Genomic DNA, 26,733 nt, shown 5'->3' on the forward strand with positions numbered 1-26,733 from the left:
CATTGATGGTCTTCAGTCGCTCTATTGTATTTGGGAGTCATTTATTTAACCAAATGTGTAGGATGATCCCAGTCCTTCTAGGCACTAGTCTAGTAGACGACATTTGATGTATAGACGTGTCAGCCTCAGAATTTTTATGTCATGTCACAACAACCCTTATTCCCCAATTCATCTTCACAGGCGGGACACCTTTACATGGGTGACATTTTCCCTACAAGAAGAGATTATAATTTATTCACAAGGCCCTGTTCCAATATGGCTGTGTTCAGACAGGCAGCCCAATTCTATTTTTTTTCACTAATTGGTCTATTGATGAAATTGGTCAAAAGGCCAATTAGTGGAAAAAAATATCAGAAAGCAGCCCAAGATCCTTTTCCATTTCCTTACATCATTCCCTCTTTCCTCTCTTGAAGCTATCACTGATGTGACCCTATAAAGGATTGATGAAAGCTATGCAGTGTATCATTACTTTAATCTATTGAAAATGGTATCAGTGATTACGTCAAGGAAGGGAGGAAAATCTAGATCATGCGTCAAATTATTATTGTGACATTCCATCACCACCATCACTTTACTCTGGGATAATCTCAATTGAAATCTTCTCGTGTCCTCTCAGCGCCTCCTTCTCATAACCCATTGGATGAGAAAGCCAGAGGTCCCGCCCCTCTGATCTTCTCCTCCAATGGGTTTTGAGAAGGAGGCTAGGAGAGAGGATGCGAGGAGCGCAATTGAGATTCTTCCACTGTGAGTGACTGTACCCTATATCATGTCTCTCACTGGAGCTAAGACAAGTCTTGTTCACACAATACCAAATGTACATTATTTTCTGTTGTTAAAATAACCATCCAAATATTTGTGAGTATCAATATAGCAGCAAATAATCAACTAAAATATGTCCTACCTCTCCACAAACCGTATTGGTGAACATCATTTACAAACGATTGAAACACAATTTTCATTGGTTATATTAACATGCCTATCAGGTAAGTGCACTCAGATGCAAGGTTGTCGCCGTACTGGGCCAACGATACAGCCGCATACTGGTGTTGGCTCGGTAGACTGGCCAACTCTGTTCTTGCTACAAACGAGATGCATGCATACATTTTTGAATGACAAAAATAACAAGAGATTAGGACTGAAAACATTTGGGTGCGGCGTTCTTCAGAAGAAAGGATTCTGCTTTGGCGGTGGTGGATTTTTTTCTTCTTTTGCTTTCTGTATTTCCTTGGCTGTTGTGGACATTTTGGATTCCTTTTTAGTTTATGTTCGTTTTTATATTTTTACCCAAATACAATTATTCTTTTTGAGAACTATTTCCCCCGTTTATTTTAGGAATCTCTTTTTGTTTATGTATTGTCTGACTGGACACTTTTTCAGCGAGACGCAAACTCTGAACAATAAACAACTTTTGAGGGGATTGGTCTCGCGAAAGAATGCGTCTGACTGATTAGCTAGCTAGCTAGGTGAGGTTTAAGTGGATGCTTGGAAGAAACAAACCTTGTCGGCCAGCGAATTTATACAGTTTAAACGTTCGTGGATTTAACCATTTTCGGACTATATATCAAATGAGAAACTAAATCGACACCATTGTATGGTAAGTGAAGTCTAACGACACTCATCACTGTAGCTATATAGGTAGCAGTTGGCTAGTGTGTGGTCGCGAACAAACGCATTAGCTAGTTACCTAGTCGCGTCGCTAGCCGAGGGGGTGTATTCCCGCTAGTTTGCACTCTTTACAGGTGGATTTCCTTACGAATGGGGTTGGCTAACTAATAATTACTAATGCAGTGGCGTTGGTTGGTTATTGTGGTAAAGCATACTAGATAGTTTGATGGTTTTACAAGTGGCAATATCACAATCTGGCAATTAACGTTACTCGTTTACTTGTTTTGTTTTCTTACACTGGAATGTCATTAACGTTAATGTAGCTACTGTTTACTTTCCATTAACGCTAAGCTATCTGACATTAGGTACTTTAATAGTTAGCTAGAAGGCTACCAACCTACAGCCCAATTCATTATCTGACATTGTTTAGAGGCACGAGTCCTGTTTATTGACAATCAGTATAATGCGGAAATAAGAGGCCAGCAAACTGTAGCTAACGAGATTCAATGTATGTTGTTCATCGCTTCCTGTGCTGCACACCTTCAGTTCGTATTCGAGGACCGATGTCCTGCTGTACTCGGCATCTTGGCACTTTCATTTTATTAACTTTTCCCTTTGTTAATAAGATTAGCTATCTAGTATCCAAACTAGCTAACTTCAATCAGTTGGCTTTGATCCTGTGTTATTGACCCGAGACAGGGAGGCTAATCTCGCTACGGATGTATCTGAAAGTGTTAAGAATGTATCTAATGGCATTCTCACTATAGCTATCTAGCTAGAATGATTAGAACCCTGCAATGACTGGGATCTTAGTGGGAGGTGAAAATTCCATCAAATCTTATTTGTTAACCTTTTGTATTTACCCTGGATAAATAGGCTATTACTAGCTTTACCTGTGAGCCATCCTATGCTTAGGTCTATGGAGTAAAGGCTCTTTTTTTCTTAAAATAAATACAAAATTACTGGTTTGTTACTTTTGTGGTTAGTGAGCCTAGAGAATTAGCAGGTGAGGAATCTAACAGGATAGGTTTGAGGCACTTGGTAGGCTCATCTTCACTGTGGATTATCAATTTCACTACTCTGCACCACAACACCTCCAGGTTATTAGAACTATCCAAAGGTAAACCTGTTGACCTGACAACCTGAGCTGTTCATTATTGTGTGACAACTGGGGAAAATGCCATCCCATAAAGAGCTTGCCCTCCTCTTACAGATAGTCTCTTTACCACACCTGCTGTCTCGACCTCTGAATGTTCCGCTACGAAAAGCCAACTGACATTTACTCCTGAGGTGCTGACCTATTGCACCCTCTATAACCACTGTAATTATTATTTCACCTTGCTGGTCATCTATGAACATCTTGAAGAACAATCTGGCCTTAATTGCTATGTACTCTTATCTCCACTAGGCACAGCCAGAATAGGACTGGCCACCCCTCAGAGCCTGATTCCACTCTAGGTTTCTTCCTGCCTTTCTTGGGAGTTTTGCCTAGGCATCGTGTTTCTACATCTGCATTGCTTGCTCTTTGGGGTTTTAGGCTGGGTTTCTGTGTAAGCACTTATTGACATCTGCTGATGTAAAAAGGCTTTATAAGTACATTTGGTTGACATACAGCAGCAGACAAGAGTGATCCTTTCGAGTGGTTTTTGACTGATCTTGTTGGTTGGATTGATTACTTTTAACCATGCCTTGTTATAAAGGAATTAGGCTATTTACATTTTGGTTAGTATAATATGATAGCTAAAGACACATGTAGCCAAAACAATCTGACGATTCTGTGATATTTTTTCCCATGGCAAAAAGTAAAACACGAATCAGATATTACATTTAAATGTAAGAAAAACAATACATTTGCACATAAAATAAATGTATTCAAATTGGTAACATTAACAACAAATCATACCATAACCCCACCGCTACCATTGGGCACTCTGTTCACAACGCTGACATCAGCAAATCGCTCACCCACACGACGCCATACACATGGTCAGCGGTTGGCCGGTTGGACATACTCACAAATTCTCTGAATAAAATTACATTGGAGGCGGCTTATGGTAGAGAAATGAACAATCAATTCTCTGGCAACAGATCTGGTGGACATTCCTGCGGTCAGCATGCCAATTGCACACTCAACTTGAGACTTGTGTGGCCTTGTGTTGTGACAACTGCACATTTGAGTGGCCTTTTGTCCCCAGCACAAGGTGCACCTGAGTAATGATCATGCTGTTTAATCAGCTTCTTGACATGGAACACCTGTCAGGTGGATGGATTATTTAGGCAAAGGAGAAATGCTCACTAACAGGGATTTTAGACACAATTTGAAAGAAGCTTTTTGTGCATATGGAACATTTCTGGGGTATTTTATTTCAGCTCATGAAACATGGGACCAACACTTTACATGTGTTATGTTTTTGTTCAGTGTAACAACTGTATTGAAGTAATTGATATAAAATTGATATTGTGTGTGGGAGAGGGAGTTCAATTGGGATTGTGTACCATCCTAGATCTATGATCAGGGGCACCCAGGGGTAAGGTGGTTCAGAGGCAGTGAAACACAACTGGGCAGAAAAGCATCCAAGTGAGAGAAGTCAGCACAGCATCAGGTGTTCCTCATGGGGCTCTGATTTGTTAGCTCTTCTCACCCTTAATTTAAATTAACATAGAAAAATAAAGAATAGAATGAGAGAGAGTGCACCAGGGCTGTTACTCTGTGGGTAAAAAGACTGTAGAGAGCTGAAAATAGCTGTGCAGCAACACTCCCCATTCAACCTGACAGCTTGAGAGAATCTGCAGAGAAGAATGGGAGAAACTCCCCAAATACAGGTGTGCCAAGCTTGTAGAGTCATACCCAAGAAGACTTGAGGCTGTAATCGCTGCCAAAGGTGCTTCAACAAAGTACTGAGTAAAGGGTCTGAATGCTTATGTAAATGTGATCAGTTTTTTGTATTTTATACATTTGCAAAAATGTCTAACCTGTTTTTGCTTTGTCATTATGTGTAGATTGAGGGGGGGAAAAAAAATCAAATTTCAGAATACAGCTGTAACGTAACACAATATGGAAAAAGTCAAGGGGTCTGAATACTTTCCGAATGCACTTTTTATCTAATGTAGTTTATGATATCAATTGAGACATTGAACAAATACAAATAAGGCTGCTACGTACACCTACTTCAAAGCCTACACAACACTGATTATTTTACCAGACTCAGATTTTCCTTTTTTTTCCTGTGCCACCAAAGTTTAGCATACTACTGTATCGTGAACAGTTTTACTAGTTCTGTAACATTATATGGAACAGTGTTTAAATTGAACAAATGGTTAGCGGGGAGAGGCTATACGGACACTCCTGGCCTGCAAAGCGATGATGTATGTTGCACAGCTTAGAGCCGAGTGAACTGAATCACACGGTTGTGACAGCTAAGGAGAACACACTGTTGTTGCCATTCATTCTCTCCCCATTGAGTAGACTATATCATAGTGACATGTAGATGGCTACCAATATTAGTTATTTCTTGAGTAGGCTGCTATCCTACGATCTAATCATGGTAGGGGAATTTTTTTATCCCTTGATACTAACTACTGCAGACAACACTGATAGGCTACAGTTTCACCTTAGGTTGGTAGGCACCTCACAACACCAGTGCACTGGTAATTCAATTTCGGCTTTAGGGCTTGCTTGTAGGTGGCCCACAACATGGTTTGTGTGTAAAATGTGTCTCGTCAATCTGGAAAAACGTTGCGCCGGTAATTTATGGGTCATATCTTTTGAACTGCTAGAAACAAGTCATTTTCTCTGTAGTAATGATAAAACCATACCTGTCACTTTTTCTAATTCGCACAAAAATATATTTACGAGCAATTTAGAGCAGACCGAAATGGATTGTGTCAACTTGAGCAAGCTAGAAAACGTTAGCTAGCTAGGTTTGCTAAGGAGACATACGGTAATTCAACGTTGGCTAGCAATAAAGATACTTAGAACCAAATCGAGGTACCTACCCAGGAGCTGCTGAAAATATTATTTCACTTCACAGCCGCTTCAAGAAAAGGTTTACTAAAATAGTCTGAGCTTCATGTCTGACGAAAGCATGAGGTTAGCACCTGAAACGGATCATTTGAATCTTCAGTAGGCATAAGCAATTACTGTAAAGAAATACAATATCATAGACTAGTTTTTACAGTAGGTTTCCAATTGCAGTTAAGTCTTTTTCAGCATTTTACCCACAATGCGTGCAATCTACAGCATAAATGCTGTAAAACACATTTACGGTATTTTACTGTTTATTCTACATTGTTTTACTGTTGAAATTACAGAAAGTCTTAGTGTACCTTTGTTCATGCCAGTTCCACTGGCTCGGCAAATATCCATCTGAATAAAATGATTAAGTGGAGAGATTTGATGTGAAATTGACTTGAATTTGACAAGACTTTCCACAAAACACAAACAGTTCTCCAGAGGACACATCGTAGGCAATTTTTGGCAGACTCGCACATTTCCAATTTTTGAGGAAGATATTGTATGCTCGATCGCAAAGAACTTGTGATGGCCCGTATTTCTCTAACAACCCATGCATGTCAAGCAATAGGCTAGTTGCAAAACAACTTAGAATAACATCAGAGGACATTTCCAAAATAGGACTATTAATGGAGCAAGGGCTGGGCGATATATCAACATAGTGGACAGGCTAGCATGCTGTTCAAACAGTTGGAGACAGACAGAAGGGGTGTGTTCTTAACAATTCAAATGTTCTACCTTGGTAGCTAGCAAATAAATCTGAGTTGGCTAAACTTGAAATATACTGAACAAAAATATAAACGCAACATGTAAAGTGTTGGTCCCATGTTTCATGAGCTGAAGTATAATTTTGTGTACAAATTTGTTTACATCCCTGTTAGTGAGCATTTCTCCTTTGCCAAGATAATCCATCCACCTGATAGATGTGGCATATCAAGAAGCTGATTAAACAGCATGATCATTACACAGGTGCACCTTGTGCTGGGGACAAAAGGCCACAAAAAATTTGCAGTTTTGTCAAACACAAGGCCCCAGAAGTCTCAAGTTGAGGGAGTGTGCAGTTGGCATGCTGACTGCAGGAATGTCCACCAAAGCTGTTGCCAGAGAATTGATTGTTCACTTCTCGACCAGAAGTCGCCTCCAATGACGTTTTAGAGAATTTGGCAACCAGTCTCGCAACCGCAGACCATGTGTAACCATGCCCCAGAACCTCCAAATACGGCGGCTTCACCTGCGGGATCGTCTGAGGGAGGGCGGGTAATTAATTGTCTATTGACTGATTTCCTTATATGAACTGTAACTCAGTAAAATTTTTGAAATTGTTGCATATTTATATTTTTGTTCAGAGATTTGTTTGAGACCTGTGTTTTATTTTCTATAATGCCTACTACAATAAGGTAGTCATTATTAGTGAATGTGAATTGTGCATGGTCCTGGTTAAATTTGTGACAAAAAGGGCATTTTCATAGACTGACTTAAAAGCCAGATCAGTGATTATTGCAAAAAAATCAGGTTAAACTATTTTGATAAAATAATAAAATAACAGTTGTTTGTGGAAGGCTGATTTATAGCCTAGGTATAAGTTAACAAGCTCTGACTTCATTCGATTATAGCAGACTGTTTTAAATGCAGTCGATTTGACCTTTTTAATTGGACAACAAAGCTTATTTATAAAAACTGAGATGTATATTGTGAATTGCCCATAAGTTTGAGATGATTTTCAGGCCATATCGCCCAGCCCTACTAGACACTAAAAACAAGACTACAGTGGGGGGGAAAAGTATTTCATCCCCTGCTGATTTGCCCACTTACAAAGAAATGATCAGTCTATAATTTAAATGGTAGGTTTATTTGAACAGTGAGACAGAATAACAACAAAATAATCCAGAAAAACGCATGTCAAAAATGTTATAAAGCGATTTGCATTTTAATGAGGGAAATAAGTATTTGACCCCTCTGCAAAACATGACTTAGTACTTGGTGGCAAAACCCTTGTTGGCAATCACAGAGGTCAGACGTTTCTTGTAGTTGGCCACCAGGTTTGCACACATCTCAGGAGGGATTTTGTCCCACTCCTCTGTGCAGATCTTCACAATGGTCAGATCCGTCCCCCCAGAAAGGAACCATTTAGATGGATCCTCCAGATCCATTCCACCAGAGCCATGCATCAGGACTAAGTGTGTGTGTGTTAAAGTGCTATGGAATGTTTCCATTAAGACGTAGAGAGCCCGGTCTCTCGAGTGCTACTGTATATTCACTGCCTGACTGTATAGCCATGCTTATATCACATGTTCTTGGTACAGACAGCATCAGATATACTGTAGATCATTTTATGTTGTTGAGTAAGAAGAAAGCACCTCATTAAACCTAGGCCGTACCCATGGTAAGTTATTGGTTTTGAATTGTTTTTTACGTGCCACTTGGAAACAACAATAATTTAGAATGATATAATCTTGAAAAGAAAAGGAAACTTAGTCAATATGATGCCTCTGTGGCTGTGTAACCTAATCTACCCTGTTTAAGGCTCAGTAGGTGACTTGGTTACTGTCATGAGGAATCGATGTGTATTGGAGCATGACTCCAGTGTCCTTAGATTGACTTTCATTGATTACCCACTTTGTGGAAATTGTGATGGGAATTTTAAAGGGCTATATATCACCCATTTAGCTGCTGCCAGTGACGGCAGTTTTGGAACAGTTTGATTTTCATCTGCATCCTGAGAATAAGCTCAAGCATGCTCTCTCTTATTCTGTGTCTCTCTTTAATCTGATTCACTTCAGAAATGACACTGAAACCCCTTTCATCATCTATGGGGAGTGGGGGCTGGCCTTTTGTACTGGTAATGTATCTGAGCCCTTCCCCCAGTGGCTTCTCTCTAGAAGATGGGGCCTATATCAGTCCATTTGTCTTTGACAGTGTCGTGTTCACTGTCAGCCCTTTGACTGATTCCCTGTCCATCTGCCCTTCGCTCAATACATCAAAAACCAGTCAATTGAATTAATGGCCCCAGAGAATGCTTTTTATCTCTATTTTCACTGGGTTGTGTGGTATTGTCACAAATTACTACATATCTATAGGGAGACACCATGACAGTTTATTTTTGCTCCTTGTCCCTCTGAGCTGTGTGGGGGGGGGATTTTGCCCCAGCACTAGGTCTCAACGATTAGTAAAAACAGGTGTTATAGGCTAACGCTAGGCTCAAAGTGGACCAAAGCCTGCATACACCTAACAGTCTACATAAACTCACAGGACAAGGCATTGAGTAAACCCCATAGGTCTACTGCTACTGTCCCACAGTCAAGAGAAAGTCAGTTGGACCGTTTCTGTTGATGTCTGGCTTGCTGGTGTGAATGGAAACCTCATTCCTCCATCTCCCGAACTCACTCGGAGGATGTCCTAAAACCAGGGCATTAATGCTATTTTCTTGTTGCTGCGGGAGGGCGGCCGTGTTAAGGGGGTATAGGAGGAAAGGGCAATCAACATTTAGAATGGTTTTCATTGTGAGTTTGTGTGTGTTGCCAAGACAGCAGAAATGGGAACGGTTGTTGGATTAGTGAGGCAAGGGCCTTGTTCGCTGGAGGACTCAGACCCAAATGAAGCCTGAGTCGGACTAGGACGGCTCCACCACATACACTGACCCTAATGTTGCTGTTTGACAAAATGGCAGTAAGCATGATTATACAGTAAACATCAGTATATTCATTGATAGCAGACACAAAATGGGTCTCTTTTTTAAGACATTTCCGAGAGTGATACTGGGACAGCAATGGAGAAGACCATTTGATGTGTTTTGAATAACAGAGATGAGCCCGAGGCATTGAGAGAGCTCTGTTTATGCCAGTGTGAAGATGATGATGTGTGTTAGGAGGGGTGGCAGCCTTGGTAGCTGTAGACAAAAGTGGTTGTTGAAGGAGGCAACACCAAAATCCCCCTCAGTTTTCTGTATTCGGGCGAAATAAACCATGATTTCACAAGATTACACTGTCAGAACTAGGGCTATGGCGGTCATGACATTTTGTCAGCTGGTGATTCTCAAGCAAATAACTGCCAGTCTCACGGCAATTGACTGTTAATTAACATAAACACTTAGCATCTCCAGGCTTCCACACAGCCTACAAGTCACTGATGCAGACCTTTTGGAACATCTACATTTTAAAAAGTCAATTTAATATAGCCTACACCATAACAATAAATCCATTATTTATTTTAGACAGGTCTAAAGAAACATGATATTAATGAAATGTAGTCTATTTCAGAAGAACAGAATAGCATACTCTGAGTGTCCTTATGTTAGGCCCTGATCTGGTATGCCATATGGCTGTGGTCTGCAAAATAAACTAGTGTAGCCAAGATTTGCTTACAATTCCATGGCATTATTTTGTATTATTTTATAGTATGAAGAATACAATTGAACATAGCTGAATATAATAGAAAGGATGTTTTCTCCAAACAATTTCTGAGGGAGTGTGCACATGCAGCTATTCTGTGTTGAGCGTTTAACAAAGAAACAGATCCTCCTGTCTTAATTTAGAGTTATTTATGCAACTTTAGTTGTGAGGCAAACGTTGGGCTATATGTTTTGATTTTTAATCCATTTTAAGGCTGCATGATGCGGCTAACGATGATTTGAAAAAAGTTGCCTAAAGTTGCCTAAAATTGCCTAAAATTTCCCGGCAGCATCCCCCTAGTGGGGCCGTAATGCCCCATAAAAAAACATCAATGCCTTTTGCGGCCAGTGGCAGTTGTGCACTTGGGCTGAATATAATAATTATAATTTCCTTCTCCCGGCTGCGTGTTCAGAAGCACCTCTCACTCACATGGCTCTCTCAGATATCTCAAATCTTATTAGCCAATGCCTGTCACGTGATCAGGTTGTTCTCACAGGCATCTGTCTCAGCTCCGAAGAAGGCTTCAAGTGAAGACAGACACATCGGGACGCAACTGCGGAATTCGCTACGAATTCCGAGGGCATATTGAAGATGTTAGAAGAACTATCCACATTTACTTTTCGTCAGCCAACATGAGAAGGCCTAACGAACCGCAAAAAGACTAGCTTATGTCAATCTCCCATAGTACAAAAGTTGACCTATTCTATTAGCTAACTTGTCCTTTTGTGTGAGAAAGACATATTCCAAACATAGTCTGGGAAAGTCCTGGGATGCGATATCCCAAATTAATACAAACACTTGCATCAAAAAAACTTTTAAAAGCAATGAGGCTGATGCAACAGATCAGAACTTTGTTCCAAAATGCAATCAATTAGCGGGAAAACAGCATTCACAAAAGTGACCATAAATGCAATTATGCATGTAATGCTTAATTATAAAGGTGTATTCTTATGGTGAAAATTATATTCCCCAAACTTGAAACTCACGCGCCGCCTATGTATGCCAGTTAGGCTCTACACCGGTTGTAAAGCGGGTTAATGTGCTTCAGTTTAAGAAGTTATTTGGCCACTTGAGTTGTGATACAAAGTTTCAAAATATATAGGCCTATGGGCTAGGCTACATGAGGTGTGGGACGACGAATGGAAAAAAGTCAACAACAATAAAAAGGCAAGCACTGTTTCTTGCCTTACTGCACAAGCTTGGCATCATTCACAAGTGATAATATACAATTCACAAGTGATAGGCTAATATTGTCACTATTCTTGATTTAATTTTGTCTTTACGTATACTAAATAATATGTATTTTTTTTTTATTTTATTTAACATTTATGTAACCAGGAAGGGCTCATTGAGATTTTAAATCTCTTTTTCAAGAGCTTCTTGGCCAAGATAGGCCTCACCAAGTCATTACACAATTACAGACAGACAACATGAAAAACTACAGGTGATCTAGTAAAAAAAACAGAATTCACAAGAGTATAACAAAATCATAAAACTGCAAATTAAAAACATTGACAGGTCAGGAAATCAGCCTCAAAATCCTTCATCAATGATTTAAAAACACCAATCGGGACAAGTTCTTCCAGTTTAAAAGTATTTTGTAAGGCTTTCCAAGCTGATGGCGCAGAGTACATATAAGCCCTTAGAATGGACCATTATCATGCACCTGTCTCGGAACAGGGGCAGGGGAAGAAATTACATGTCATCTATGCACTTAAATAGCAAATGGAGGACACTTTTCCCATGGTTCATTTTCATGCCAGCCAGGAAGTCTATACTCCTGTTGTAAAGCGAAGCAATGTGCTTAATATTAGGAAAGTTGAGAAATAAATATAGTAGACTTAGCCTATAGAAAGCTGATGGGAACCTCTTTTTAATAGAGGCCATCAAAACTCTTGTTTTCTCACGCAATTGCATAACCTATAGAAATAGTGCGCAACATGAGCTCATGGGCTCTCATGAAGTGTTTGATTTTCGATTACAGTTGAAGTCGGAAGTTTACATAGCCATGGTATATTGGCCATATACCACAAACCCCTGAGGTGCCTTATTTCTATTATAAACTGTTTACCAAAGTACTTAGAGCAATAAAAATACATGTTTTGTCATACCCGTGGTATACGGTCTGATATACCACGACTGTCAGCTAATCAGTATTCAGGGCTCGAACCACCCAGTTTATAAATATATACAGTTGAAGTCGGAAGTTTACATACACCTTAGCCAAATACATTTAAACTCAGTTTTTCACAATTCCTGACATTTAATCCTTGTAAAAATTCCCTGTCTTAGGTCAGTTAGGATCACCACTTTATTTTAAGAATGTGAAATGTCAGAATAATAGTAGAGAGAATGATTTATTTCAGCTTTTATTTCTTTCATCACATTCCCAGTGGGTCAGAAGTTGACATACACTCAATTAGTATTTGGTAGCATTGCCTTTAAATTGTTTAACTTGGGTCATGTTTCGGGTAGCCTTCCACAAGCTTCCCACAATAAGATGTGTGAATTTTGGCCCATTCTTCCTGACAGAGCTTTTTCAGTTCTGTCCACAAATTCTTTATGGGATTGTGGTCAGCTTTGTGATGTCCACTCCAATACCTTGACTTTGTTGTCCTTCAGGCATTTTGCCACAACTTTGGAAGTATGCTTGGGGTCATTGTCCATTTGGAAGACCCATTTGCGACCAAGCTTTAACTTCCTGACTGATGTCTCGAGATGTTGCTTCAAAATATCCACGTAATTTTCCCGCCTCATGATGCCATCTATTTTGTGAAGTGCACCAGTCCCTCCTGCAGCAAAGCACCCCCACACCATGATGCTGCCACCTCCGTGCTTCACGGTTGGGATGGTGTTCTTTGGCTTGCAAGCCTCCGCCTTTTTCCTCCTAACATAACGATGGTCATTATGGCCTAACAGTTCTATTTCTGTTTCATCAGACCAGAGGACATTTCTCCAAAAAGTACGATCTTTGTCCCCATGTGCAGTTGCAAACCGTAGTCTGGCTTTTTTTGGTGGTTTTGGAGCAGTGGCTTCTTCCTTGCTGAGTGGCCTTTCAGGTTATGTCGATATAGGACTTGTTTTAATGTGGATATAGATACTTTTGTACATGTTTCATCCAGCATCTTCACAAGGTCCTTTGCTCTTGTTCTGGAATTGATTTGCACTTTTCGCACCAAAGTACATTCAGAATGCGTCTCCTTGAGCGGTATGACGGCTACATGGTCTTATGGTGTTTATACTTGCGTACTATTGTTTGTACAGTTGAAAGTGGTACCTTCAGGCGTTTGGAAATTGCTCCCAAGGATGAACCAGACTTGTGGAGGTCCACAATTTTTTTCTGAGGTCTTGGCTGATTTCTTTTGATTTTCCCATGTCAAGCAAAGATGCACTGCATTTGAAGGTAGGCCTTGAAATACATCCACAGGTACACCTCCAATTGACTCAAAGAATGTCAATTAGCCTATCGGAAGCTTCTAAAGCCATGACATCATTTTCTGGAATTTTCCAAGCAGTTTAAAGGCACAGTCAACTTAGTGTATGTAAACTTCTGACCCACTGGAATTGTAATACAGTGAATTATAAGTGAAATAATATGTCTGTAAACAATTGTTGGAAAAATGTCATGCACAAAGTAGACGTCCTAACCGACTTGCCAAAACTATAGTTTGTTAACCTCTCTCGGCTATGTGGGACGAAATCCTCCCACCCTATTCAACAGCCAGTGAGAAATCAGAGCGCCAAATTTAAAACCACAAAATGTCATAATTCAAAGTTCTCAAACATAGGACTATTTTACACCATTTTATAGATACACTTCTCCTGAATCGAACCACGTTGTCCGATTTCCAAAAGGCTTTACAGCGAAAGCAAAACATTAGATTATGTTAGGAGAGTACATCGACACAATAACCACACAGCCATTTTCTAAGCAACTAGCATGCATCACAAATACCCAAAACACAGCTAAATGAAGCACTAACCTTTGACGATCTTCATCAGATGACACTCCTAGGACATTATGTTATACATTACATGCATTTTTTTGTTCGATAAAGTTCCTATTTATATCTAAAAAACAGCATTTTACATCGGCGCGTGACGTTCAGAAAATATTTTCCCTCAAATACTGCCGGTGAATCAGCGCCACAATTTACAAAAATACTTGTCATAAACGTTGATACAAAATTAAACTGTCATTCAAAGAATTATAGATGAACATCTCCTTTATGCAAACGCTATGAAAGATTTCAAAAAAGCTTCACGAGGAAAGCACTCTTTGCAATACTGAGCTCAGAAAAATACACTAGGCTATACAGATAGCCGCCATCTTGGAGTCATCTAAAAATCATAATTTGTATTAGAAATATTCCCTTACCTTTGATGATCTTCATCAGAAGGCACTTCCAGGAATCCCAGGTCCACAACAAATGTTGATTTGTTCGATAAAGTCCATAATTTATGTCCAAATAACTCCTTGTTGTTCTCGCGTTCAGTAAGCTACTTCAAATGTAGAAAGCGCGCGGACGATGTCGCGACGAAAAGTTTAAGAAAGTTGTATTTACGTTTGTTCAAACATGTCAAACGTTGTAAAACATCAATCTTTAGGGCCTTCAGAACGTGAAGATTCAGTAATATTTCAACTGGACGGTTCCTGTGTCTTGAAAAAGTTTTTGGAACGGGAGGATCCATCCTCATGAATGTGCGCCAAGAAGTGATGTCATTCTCTGGGTGACATTCCCAGGCTTCTCATTCGGTCTCTGTTCATCGTAGACGCTTCAAACAACTTTCTAAAGACTGTTGACATCTAGTGGAAGCCTTAGGAAGTGCAAAATGAACCCTAACTCACCGTGTGTTCGATTGGCAATGACTTGAAAGGACTACAAGCACCAGAATTCTCACTTCCTGCTTAGATTTTTCTCAGAATTTTGCCTGCCATATGAGTTCTGTTATACTCACAGACATCATTCAAACGTTTTAGAAACTTCAGAGTGTTTTCTATCCAAATCTACTAATAATATGCATATTCCAGTTCCTGGGCCCCGAGTAGTAGGCTGTTTAATTTGGGTACGTTTTTCATCCGGCCGTGAAAATACTGCCCCTTACCCTAGTGAAGTTAACAAGAAATGTATCAAGTGGTTGAAAAACGAGTTTTAATGACTCCAGCCTAAGTGTATGTAAACTTCCGACTTCAACTGTACATTTGCATTGAAGTCAGAGTGATTAGAGGGACAATGGAGTGCTGAGTACCAGGCATTTAGCAAGTTTGGTAGACTACAGCAGCATCAGCTCCTGGAGAAGCCTAGTTAACGTCACTAAGCGGTCACATGGAAGTTGACTGCGGTTATGACTTGTGACTGCCGGATAACAAAAAATTACAAGGAGCACGTGCTCCTAAGTTGAAAAATGTAGGAGGACAATGAAAAATATTTTAGGACCATCCATGATATGAAAATGTATAGTAAAAATCATGTTTTGAGCCTATACAGTGTTTGTTTACATTGTTTACAAACATTGGAAAAACAAGCTCATATTTGGGCTTCTGATAGGGTACGACAGTTTAACTAAGCTCAAGAGTTATACTCTTCAAGAATAAATGGGTTAATATTAGGGGTGTAACGGTACACGAATTCGTACCGTTCGGTAAGGGGATCTTGGTTCGGTCCGCACTGTGAACCTAAATGAATAGATTAAAAACAGTAGGCTTATAGGCTATTCCTACGCTGCATTGTATGCCTTGGGTAAATCTGAGCTGAAAAAGCTATTTAGGCTATTACATTAAAACAACTAGAGCCCATGCACACATTTTAATCAAAATTAAATCTTAATTGGCGCATTTTAAACTACTTTTGAGAGCTGCAGCCGGGAACTAATTTGGCTTCCCAGTAGTTTATAAGGGCGACGGACAGAGAGTATGTCACCACTGCCCAACCAGAATAGCCTATGCAGCTGCCGACACCTCGCACATGTTGACACATTTACGCCGACATCACCTCAGTATTCCTACCACCAGAGCAAGACGGAAATGCAAAAAAATGGTCTCCCCTCTGCATTCAAGCAGCCCTTCACAGCTGACTGACCAGACTAAAGAAATTACAGGAGCGATGGCAATGTTCATAGCCGCAGATATACGCCCATTCCCGGTAGTTGAAAAATGTAGGGGGTTTCAGCACTTTATGAAAGTGATCGAGCCACATTAAACTTCGCCCTCTGGCACCCATTTCCACAAAACGGTAGTAACCGCTTTATATAAGCAAGCTAAAGCCAAAGGTGTCAATGAATTGGCCAATGCACCCTGTGTTGTGCTTACTACAGATGGATGGACCTCCAGGGCTACAGAGAGCCACTTCAGTGACAGCCCATCACATTACCCCGGAGTGGGAAATGAGAAGTACCGTGCTACAGACACGTCCCCTTTATGAGTCACACAAGTGTGCATATTTAAATTTTTGTCAGAAAACATAGGATAGGCCTATACAATGTCTGAGCCATGCTTACATATTGAATCCACACGCATATTATACTATTTTAGTGTTGTTGTTGATTAGTAATCGTGTGTTGACATTTTTTAAATATATAAACGAAACAGCAATACGTACCGAACCGTGGGTTTGGTGAACCATTACACCCCTATTAGGGATATATTGATTCAGCGATACGTATCGGACCCCGGTTCAATTGTTTAGGATATGAGTGCATCAGCCCGCAGGATCCCAAACTGATCCAAAAGTAGCTTGCATCGGTCAGAAAATTGATTCAAACGTTACTAATTGGTGGTTCACAATTTTGTTAACCTGTTGCGGCCAGGGGGCAGGATCTTATCCCGGTATTGGGATTCATTGTCATGTGACCATGGCGGGGAATTCAAAACTGCAAGAGTAATCATTTCAAATAATCAACTATTTTCCTCCATTTGAAAGATATATCTCCTAAATCTAACCACGCTGTCCGATTTGCAGAGGCTTTACGGAGAATGCATAAAGTTAGGTTATGTGAGGAGAGTACATTGACAATAGCTGCGTGTAATGTTTAGCCAATTCAAAGAAGGGCATCAACAGACAGAAAACTAGCTAGAATTATGCACTTACCTTTGACAATCTGCATCAGATGACACTCATAGGACATTATGTTAGACAATACATGCATTTTTAGTTCCATCAAGTTCATATTTATATCCAAAAACAGCATTTACAGTCGCGGTGAAATTCAGAATTTTTTTCGTCTCGAATGCTCCCAGTGAATCCAGCATTACAAATCACGGAATTACTATTCGAAAACATTGGTAAATTATAATATTGTCATTCAAAGAATAATATATTATCATCTCGTAATTGCTACCGAATGGCCAGATCTCAAAATAACTTTACTGGGAAATCACATTTTGCTATAAACTGGGTACTATGCTAACAACATAAGCTAAGCTATAAGCTAAGCTAAGCTATACCGTTAGCATTAGCATCATCTAATATCGATAATAACATTCTAAATATCCCCTTACCTTTGATTATCTCCATCAGAAGGCGCTGCCAGCGATCCCAGGTCCAGAACAAATGTGGTTTCTTTTGATAAAGTTCATAATTTATGTCCAAATAGTTAGCGTTCAGTAGGCTCCCACAAAATGAGGTGGGCAGTGTAAAGTCACGCCGAAAAGCTAAAAAAAACCTAGTAAATAATCTATTTATGTTTGTTCAAACATGTCAAACGTTGTTTAGCATTAATCTTTTGGTCCATTTTTAACGTGAAACATCAGTAAACATCAGTAATATTTTCACACAACCTATCAAGTGTCTAGAATAAACGATTATGACAAAGACACTCTTCTCAGATTCATGCGCAGGCGCAAAAAATGAAGTGATGACGTGTCAACTTGTAAGCATTCTAATTCGGTCTGTATTCATGACAGATGCTTCCAACAACTTTCTAAAGATCGTTGACATCTAGTGGAAGCAGTAGGAGTTGCGAACTGAATCCTTTCTCACTGTGGTATCTTTAAAACAATGACACTAAATAGTACAGTCACAAAATTCTCATTTTTTTTAAATCTATTTTTCACAGGTTTTTGCCTGCAATATGAGTTTTGTTATACTTACAGACACCATTCAAACTGTTTTAGAAAATTCAGAGTGTTTTCTATCCGAATGTGTTAATAATATGCATATCCTAGCTTCTGAGTTGGTGTAGGAGGCAGTTAAAAATGGGCACATATTTTTTTCAAAATTCTCAATACTGCCCCCGTGGCCCGTAGAGGTATTAAGCTCCAATTACTTTCTTTCTAACTTCCGAAAATTCCTAATCGTATGTGATAACTTCGTCCTCTTCATTGACGAAGTAATCATGTAATTGTGTTGACTATCATTGATCTACAAGTCAATTTGCATGCTGAACAATCCCAGGCAATATCAGTAGCCTAGTCCAGTGATTCCCAACCAGGTGTACTCGGACCCCTGGGGGTACTTGTCCTATCCACGGGGGTATTGGTATTTATTAGGATCCCCATTAGCCGCTGCAAAAGCAGCAGTTACTCTTCCTGGCTTCCACATGAAACTTGACATAATACATGGTACAGAACAATATTATTTAAGGACTGAACTAACTTGAAGACTCAGGCGACCATAGGCTTACTGGTAAAATGCACACGAGGGGGTATTTCAGGGGTACTCCAGGCAGAGCCAACTTCAGTTGGTGGTACACTCCCAGAAGGTTGAACCACTGAAACTGTGCGCTGTGCGAAGCTTCGCGTGCTGACCAACAAAGGATAGGACTATTCCTGATCTGGCACATCTGCGTGTCACCTTCAGAATTCAAATCTTTGTAAAATGGCTTACGCAATATTTGGCCGTATTATTTGAGTGACAACCCCAAAAAATAAAAAAATAGTTGAGTGACAACCAATCTAATTTGCTAGGTTATTTTTTATAAAATGCGCTGCCCGAAGCCGTAGCCTAAACTACCACCAGAGACACAACTCTCATCTGGCTATACATGCTGAACGGGGTTGACATTAGAATAATTTGCATAATTTTGTGGAATTAAATTGGCGTGTGTGTATTTTCCTCAGCCGTTTTGTATCTTATTTATTACACGTGCACAGCATACAGAGCCTATTTTGAGGGGAATATCACCTCCTTGCTAGAGCTCAGCTCATTGCTGCTGTAGTGAAATGTGCTTTTATAAACCCAACAATTCAAAATGCAATTCTAGATGGCCACAATTAAAAAGCTACTACTTTTGAAAAATAGCTACACATTTTGAAAAGTAGCTGATAGCCCATTTAATATCAGCCAAAAACCCATTCTTGGCTTTGTAATATAGCTGTAACGTGTCAGTTTGCATATCATTTGATATGACAGTCTGACAAATGTAACTCACATCTGCCTCTCCACTCTGCCTCTCCACTCTGCCTCTGACCCACTTTAGAAAACATCTGTGCACTCTGCCTCTCCACTCTGCTTCTGACCCACTTTAGAGAACATCTGTGCACTCTGCCTCTCCACTCTGCCTCTGACCCACTTTAGAGAACATCTGTGCACTCTGCCTCTCCACTCTGCCTCTGACCCACTTTAGAGAACATCTGTGCACTCTGCCTCTCCACTCTGCCTCTGACCCACTTTAGAGAACATCTGTGCACTCTGCCTCTCCACTCTGCCTCTGACCCACTTTAGAGAACATCTGTGCACTCTGCCTCTCCACTCTGCCTCTCCACTCTGCCTCTGACCCACTTTAGAGAACATATGTCTCTCACTCCATTTCTCTCCCCCTACCTCTCTCTACTACACCATGACTGTTACACATTCACAAAGCCAAATTCTTATTTTCAATTAAGTGCCCACAATGAGCGAGACAATCCGGAGCATATTTATGCATAAGCACGCCACACATTATCACATGTAGCCTAAACATGTGTAAGGGTTGACACAGAAGGAGGCCTACACTCTATAGCTCCCTTAATCCACTGTTTATTGTTAGGCCTATGTGAGTGCCAGCAAAAAAAAAGTTTGCTTTGCTTTGTCTAGGGCAGTTTACTGTGCGTAAACAGCAGTTAGTACAGTAACAATGAGTGTACATAGGCCTAAATATGCCTGTGTTCTAGTATTTGGAGTATGGGTTTGATGCAGCTAATACATTTTTGTATTGGCTAATGCTCTGCTCTGTGTCTGGTGTCTACTAGATGCAGATCAGACACTAGGTTGCTTTGCTCTTATTCACTTCACAGCACACCAGAGGGAGAGTACTACAGATGCCCTTTACCTGTGTGTGTGTATATACACAGTGTGTACTTTATAGGCCTACTGAATATGAATATTTCTGACAGGTATATAAAATCAAGCACACAGCCATGCAATCTCTGTAGACAAACATTGGCAGTAGAATGGGCTTACTGAAGAGCTCAGTGACTTTCAACGTGGTACCATCATAGGATGCTACCTTTCGAACAAGCAGTTCGTCAAATTTCTGCCCTGAAAGAGCTGCTCCGGTCAACTGTAAGTGCTGTTATTGTGAAGTGTAAACGTCTAGGAGCAACAACGGCTCAGCCACAAAGTGGTTGGCCACACAAGCTCACAGAACGGGACTGGTGAGTGCTGAAGCGCGTACCGTGTAAAAATAGTCTGTCTTTGGTTGCAACACTCAATACCGAGTTCCAAACTGCCTCTGGAAGCAACATCAGCTCAATAACTGTTCTTCGGGAGTTTCATGAAATGGGTTTCCATGGCCGAGCAGCCGCACACAAGCCTAAGATCACCATGCGTAATGCCAAACGTCGACTGGAGTGATGTAAAGCTCACCACCACTGGACTCTGAAGCAGTGGAAACGCGTTCAGTGGAGTCATTAATCACGCTCGACCATTTGGCAGTCTGACAGACGAATCTAGGGTTTGGCGGATGCCAGGAGAACGCTACCTGCCCGAATGCATAGTGCCAACTGTAAAGCTTTGGTGGAGGAGGAATAATGGTCTGGGGCTGTTCGGGCTAGGTCCCTTAGTTCCAGTGAAGGGAAATCTTAACGCTTCAGCATACAATGACATTCTAGACAATTCTGTGCTTCCAACTTTGTGGCAACTGTTTGGGGAAGGCCTTTTCCTGTTTCAGCATGACAATGCCTCCGTGCACAAAGCGAGGGAGGTCCATAGAGAAATGGTTTGTCGAGATCGGTGTGGAAGAACTTGACTGGCCTGCACAGAGCCCAGACCTCAACCCCATCGAACACCTTTGGGATGAATTGGAATGCCAACTGCGAACCAGGACTAATCGGCCAACATCAGTGCCCAATCTTACTAATGCTCTTGTGGCTGAATGGAAGCAAGTCCCCGCAGCAATGTTCCAACATTTAGTGGAAAGCTTTCCCAAAAGAGTGGAGGCTGTTATAGCAGCAAAGGGGGTACCGACTCCATATTAATGCCCATGATTTTGAAATGAGATGTTCAATGACCAGGTGTCCACATACTTTTGGTCATGTAGTGTATGTGTGAATGCATGGAGCCATTAGTAAATCCATGATACTTAAAGATATATTATTTCATAATATATTTTCCATAACCAACGATATTGTATTTTCAGCTGTTTTGAAACTGGTGTACAAAAAAGAAAGTAAAAGACGTAAAAAACTAAACTTAAGAACGGGAAGCATAGAAATTGTTCACATAGAACAGATCTACCGCTTCTTAGACTTGCTTTCAATAAGAATGACAGATCTAAAACACATATTTCTATGTGAATTTGGTCGGGTCGCCCAAAAAGTTAGCTATCGCAGCTTTAAGAGAGAACTAAAAGCCCTCTGTAGGAAGTGGAGCATAAAGTGGCAATGATGATGCAGCCCAGTAGTGTGCTCAGCTGACTGTGACACACACAGACAGTGTTGGGCTGCACTGTAGCTCCATTGTGCTGTATGGGCTCAGGGAGAGTCAAGGCAAGGGGGGGGGGGTGAGCCCAGCGCTGATTGGGTTTGTCTCCGATCAGCTGGCAAGGCCACAGGCCGCAATGACATGTGTAGGCAGACAATACTGGTCTGATGTACTCTGGGCTTAGAGGAATGATGAACCTATTGAGGCCTTGTGTGGATACACTATGTAGTCTATAGCCACAGTAGATTAGGCCTCACTGGCTACACTCTAGGCTGTGTATGCTAATGCTACTTTATTTCTGTGGCTTTCCAAGAGGTGTAGGCTATGTGCCTATAGACCCTTTGCCAGTATACAACACACTGATGTCATGGAAAGCCATTTCCATCTGCGTCCATTCAACACAGCCTAAATTTAAGTTTTATTACTTCTAAACAAAAACCTTTTTGGGCTATCATGCGCTTACAATTATGTTTTGATTCTTGCTTGAACAGTCGCTAAGATTATTTTTGTTTGTGATCTTTGCAAAATAACTATTTTGGATGCAGCAGTTGTTAGCTAGAATGCTAACGCTCATTGATATAGGCTTTAGCAAAAGCTAGCTGTTTTATTTGAAGTGTTTCTTAAGTATAATGCATTTGATTTCCAATGATGACAAACATTATATTAAGCAGGACATTCATACGAGCCTTAAAATCCAATTATAATCCACAAGTAGTGTGAAATGCATTCATAAGCAACATGTAAATGGAGGCTTTTTTTTGCTGCCGTTCTATAAGAACTCCCCTTTGAAAGAGGTCTATAAGGTAGTTTAGGATAGGCCAATAGCATACACTAGCCTCATTCTTGACAAAACAGACAGCTAATCTAGCAATGTTTTTCAGACCGCAAACAACAGGATAGATGCACCCTAAACAAGCCAAATTGTTCCTCCATAAAATAATAACTAAATTGATAGTATTAATTTGTCCACAACAACAGTTGAGGATTATCTTAGATTAGATTTCTTTGTGTTGTGACAAATTAAAATGATGCAGCAGTCCTGTCGGTTGCATACAAAACAGAGATGTCATGCGTATTTCCCACTCCCTGCCTTAGTCATAATAATACAGCTGTTGTCATCTGACATCTCACAAATGTTTCATTAACCAATAGTCTATTCATGCATGTCCTTACAAAAATACAATAATGGGCAAATTTAATTACCATTAAACTCACATGAATTAAAGATTGATTCTAGGAATGTTAATGGTTAACCGTTAATCGGTTAGCCGGAGAAAATACATTTGATCAGTCATGCTTATCGGTCTATAGGGTTAATTTTGGCGCATATGTGTTTTCGTTAGTCGTCATTCATTGTATTTATCACACGCCTACAGCATACAGAGAGCCTAGTTTGAGGAGTGGAATAGTCTTCCATCTGCCCTACTGCACAAGAGTGGCTCCTCAAAGCCTGAAGGCTACTGAAGTGAAACCTGCTTTTGTAAACCCAGTCATTGCGCAACAAATAACAATTCTAAATGCAATCGCGTGTAAAAAAATAAATAATTGGTTGCCATAATTTAAAAGGAGCTATTTTATTTCTCAATCTCAACTCATAATTATACCACGCTGCCCATTCGGGTGTATAGGCTATAGCCTGCCTACCGTTGACTATCAGCGCGTCACCCACCACTTTGCAATGTGATCTTGAGGCAGTATAATCAAAGATTTTTATAACTAAACCAAGATAGACCACACACCGTCGTTTCAAATGGGAACAAATTAGTAATAGTGGGAAGAACAAGCAAGGAGTTGGGCAGAGCCAAGCATGAGCTAGCAAGATCCTATTGGCGCATTCCAGCATTCATTTGCACATTTCAAATCAAATGATCAAATCACATTTTATTAGTCACATGCAGTTTAAAAAATGAAATAAATACAATAAGAACAAGAAATAAAAGTGACAAATAATTAAAGAGCAGCAGTAAGATAACAATAGCGAGACTATATCCAGGGGGGGTACCGGTACAGAGTCAATGTCCAGGGACACCGGTTAGTTGAGGTAATATGTACATGTGGGTAGAGTTATTAAAGTGACTATGCATAGATGATAACAGCAGAGAGTAGCAGTGGTGTAAAAGAGGGGTGGGGGGGGCAATGCAAATAGTCTGGGTAGCCATTTGATTAGGTGTTCAGGAGTCTTATGTCTTGGGGGTAGAAGCTGTTTAGAAGCCTCTTAGACCTAGACTTGGCGCTCCGGTACCGCTTGCCGTGCGGTAGCAGAGAGAACAGTCTATCACTAGGGTGGCTGGAGTCTTTCACAATTTTTAGGGCCTTCCTCTGATACCACCTGGTATAAAGGTCCTGGATGGCAGGAAGCTTGGCCCCAGTGATGTACTGGGCCGTTTGCACTACCCTCTGTAGTGCCTTGCGGTCGGGAGGCCGAGCTGTTTTCATACCAGGCAGTGATGCAACCGGTCAGGATGCTCTAGATCAGGGGTGTCAAACTCAAATACCCAGTGGGCCAAAATGTAAAACCTGAACAAAGTCGCGGGCCAACATTGAACAAATGAACCTTTTAATATGGACCCAAACAAGTTTTGCTTTAACATTGAATATGGAACAAGCATCGCTTATTACCATACAATATATAATTTAATAGTGGAGACATGCAAAATCGAATTTCAAATGAAAAAACACATCAATGGCATTCATTTATTAAATAAATAAAATTTAAATAAAAATCGTATGCCTCTTTTCTATTTGCAGCCTTCTGATTTAAATACCAAAATAAACTTTTTCCACTGGCTAATAATTTTACAAATAAAATGATAATAAATCAATCAACCATTCAAGCCCATGCCTTGTAGCAAGAAAAAGTGCACAAAGAAAACGTTAATTATTGCACACTGATCTAATCTGATGTGCCCATTTTCGCCATTTTTGGGAAGGGATAGCGCGCTGACAGTTGTAGCGTCTATGTTGCTATGACTACTGTCACAGAGGAGAGGGCGTTTCTGGGTCCTGTCCTGATTGGCGCGCGAAAACAACAGCAGAGCATTATGGGATTCGTAGTATTAGCGGTGAATGCGCTGTATAATACCGGCGGGCCAGCTCTAGTAGTAATTTGGTATTGTCTCGCGGGCCAAATATAATTATTTGGCCCACGGGCCAGAGTTTGACACCCATGCTCTAGATGGTGTAGCTGTAGAACCATTTGAGGATCTGAGTACCCATGCCAAATCTTCTCAGTCTCCTGAGAGGGAATAGGTTGTGTCGTGCCCTCTTCATGACTGAGTTGGTGTGCTTGGACCATGTTAGTTTGTTGGTGATGTGGACACCAAGGAACTTGAAGCTCTCAACCTGCTCCACTGCAGCCCCGCCGATGAGAAGGGGGACGTGCTCGGTCATCTTTTTCCTGTAGTCCACAATCATCTCTTTTGTCTTGATCACGTTGAGGGGTTGTTGTCCTGGCACTACACGACCAGGTCTCTGACCTCCCTATAGGCTGTCTCGTCGTTGTTGGTGATCAGGCCTACCACTGTTGTGTCATCGGCAAACTTAGTGAACAGGGAGTACAGGAGGGGCCTGAGGATCAGCGTGGCGGATGTGTTGTTACCTACCCTTACCACCTGGGGCGGCCCGTCAGGAAGTCCAAGATCCAGTTGCAGAGGGAGGTGTTTAGTCCCAGGGTCCTTAGCTTATTGATGAGCTTTGAGGACACTATGGTGTTGAACGCTGAGCTGTAGTCAATGAATAGCATTCTCACCTAGGTGCTCCTTTTGTTCAGGTGGGAAAGGGCAGTGTGGAGTGCAATAGAGATTGCATCGTCTGTGGATCTGTTGGGACGGTATGCAAATTGGAGTGGGTCTAAGGTTTCTGGGATAATGGTGTTGATGTGAGCCATGACCAGCCTTTCAAAGTACTTCATGGCTACAGACTTGACTGCTACAGGTCAGCGTGATCACACAGTCTTCCGGAACAGCTGGTGGTCTCTTGCATGTTTCAGTGTCATTTGCCTCAAAGCGAGCATAGAAGTAGTTTAGCTCATCTGGTAGGCTCATGTCACTGGGCAGCTCTCGGCTGTGCTTCCCTTTGTAGTCTAATGGTTTGCAAGCCCTGCCACATCCGACGAGCGTCAGAGCTGGTGTAGTACGATTCGATCTTAGTCCTGTATTGACACTTTGCCTGTTTGAAAGTTGGTCGGAGGGCATAGGGGGATTTCTTATAAGCTTCCGGGTTAGAGTCCCGCTCCTTGAAAACGTCAGCTCTAGCCTTTAGCTCAGTGCCTGTAATCCATGGCTTCTGGTTGGGGTATGTACGTACGGTCACTGTGGGGACGCGTCATCGATGCACTTATTGATGAAGCCAATGACTGATGTGGTGTACTCCTCAATGCCATCGGAGGAATCCCGGAACATATTTCAGTCTGTGCTGGCAAAACAGTCCTGTAGCTTAGCATCTGCTTCATCTGACCACTTTTTTATTGATCAAGTCACTGGTGCTTCCTGCTTTCATTTTTGCTTGTAAGCATTTCCGTTAGGGAACGCATACTCTGAAGTGCTCGTGTGCAATTACTCAATTTGCCTTTGCACTCCTAAACAACACATTGTTTTTTTACTTTGGCAATGGGTAAAGTCTACAAAACTTAGCCAAAGCAGGATCCTATATTAGTAACCCATCATAGTTGTTGCTATTAGATTCACCCTCTAAGTTTCTAATGGAGATTTCAATTACTGTAACAACTGCTCGCAATAGGTTTAGAACGGTGTTTTCTGAGAACTGCATTTTGGCAAATGTTTGAAGATTACGTTTTATTATTCATTGCAAGAGTTGCAAATTCAATAATAGGCAGTAGCCTTTTGAACAGTAAAACGATAGGCTTGCTATTGTTGCATGTTTCCATTAA

The 26,733-nt window shown here is 40.9% G+C and overlaps 1 protein-coding gene across 3 annotated transcripts in view; it reads left to right on the plus strand.

Annotated features, from left to right (window-relative positions):
* Positions 1–976: 976 nt before the first annotated feature.
* Positions 977–26,733, plus strand: part of LOC115159684 (erbin) — a 145,901-nt gene continuing 120,144 nt past the window's right edge. For all 3 annotated transcript variants that reach the window (XM_029709643.1, XM_029709645.1, XM_029709644.1), the window contains exon 1: positions 977–1,594. The gene's annotated coding sequence lies outside the window, so the exon portion shown is untranslated. The remainder of the gene's footprint in view (positions 1,595–26,733) is intronic.

The sequence above is a fragment of the Salmo trutta genome, chromosome 23 (genome assembly GCF_901001165.1).
Source record: "Salmo trutta chromosome 23, fSalTru1.1, whole genome shotgun sequence".
In the NCBI taxonomy this organism is placed as follows: domain Eukaryota; kingdom Metazoa; phylum Chordata; class Actinopteri; order Salmoniformes; family Salmonidae; genus Salmo; species Salmo trutta.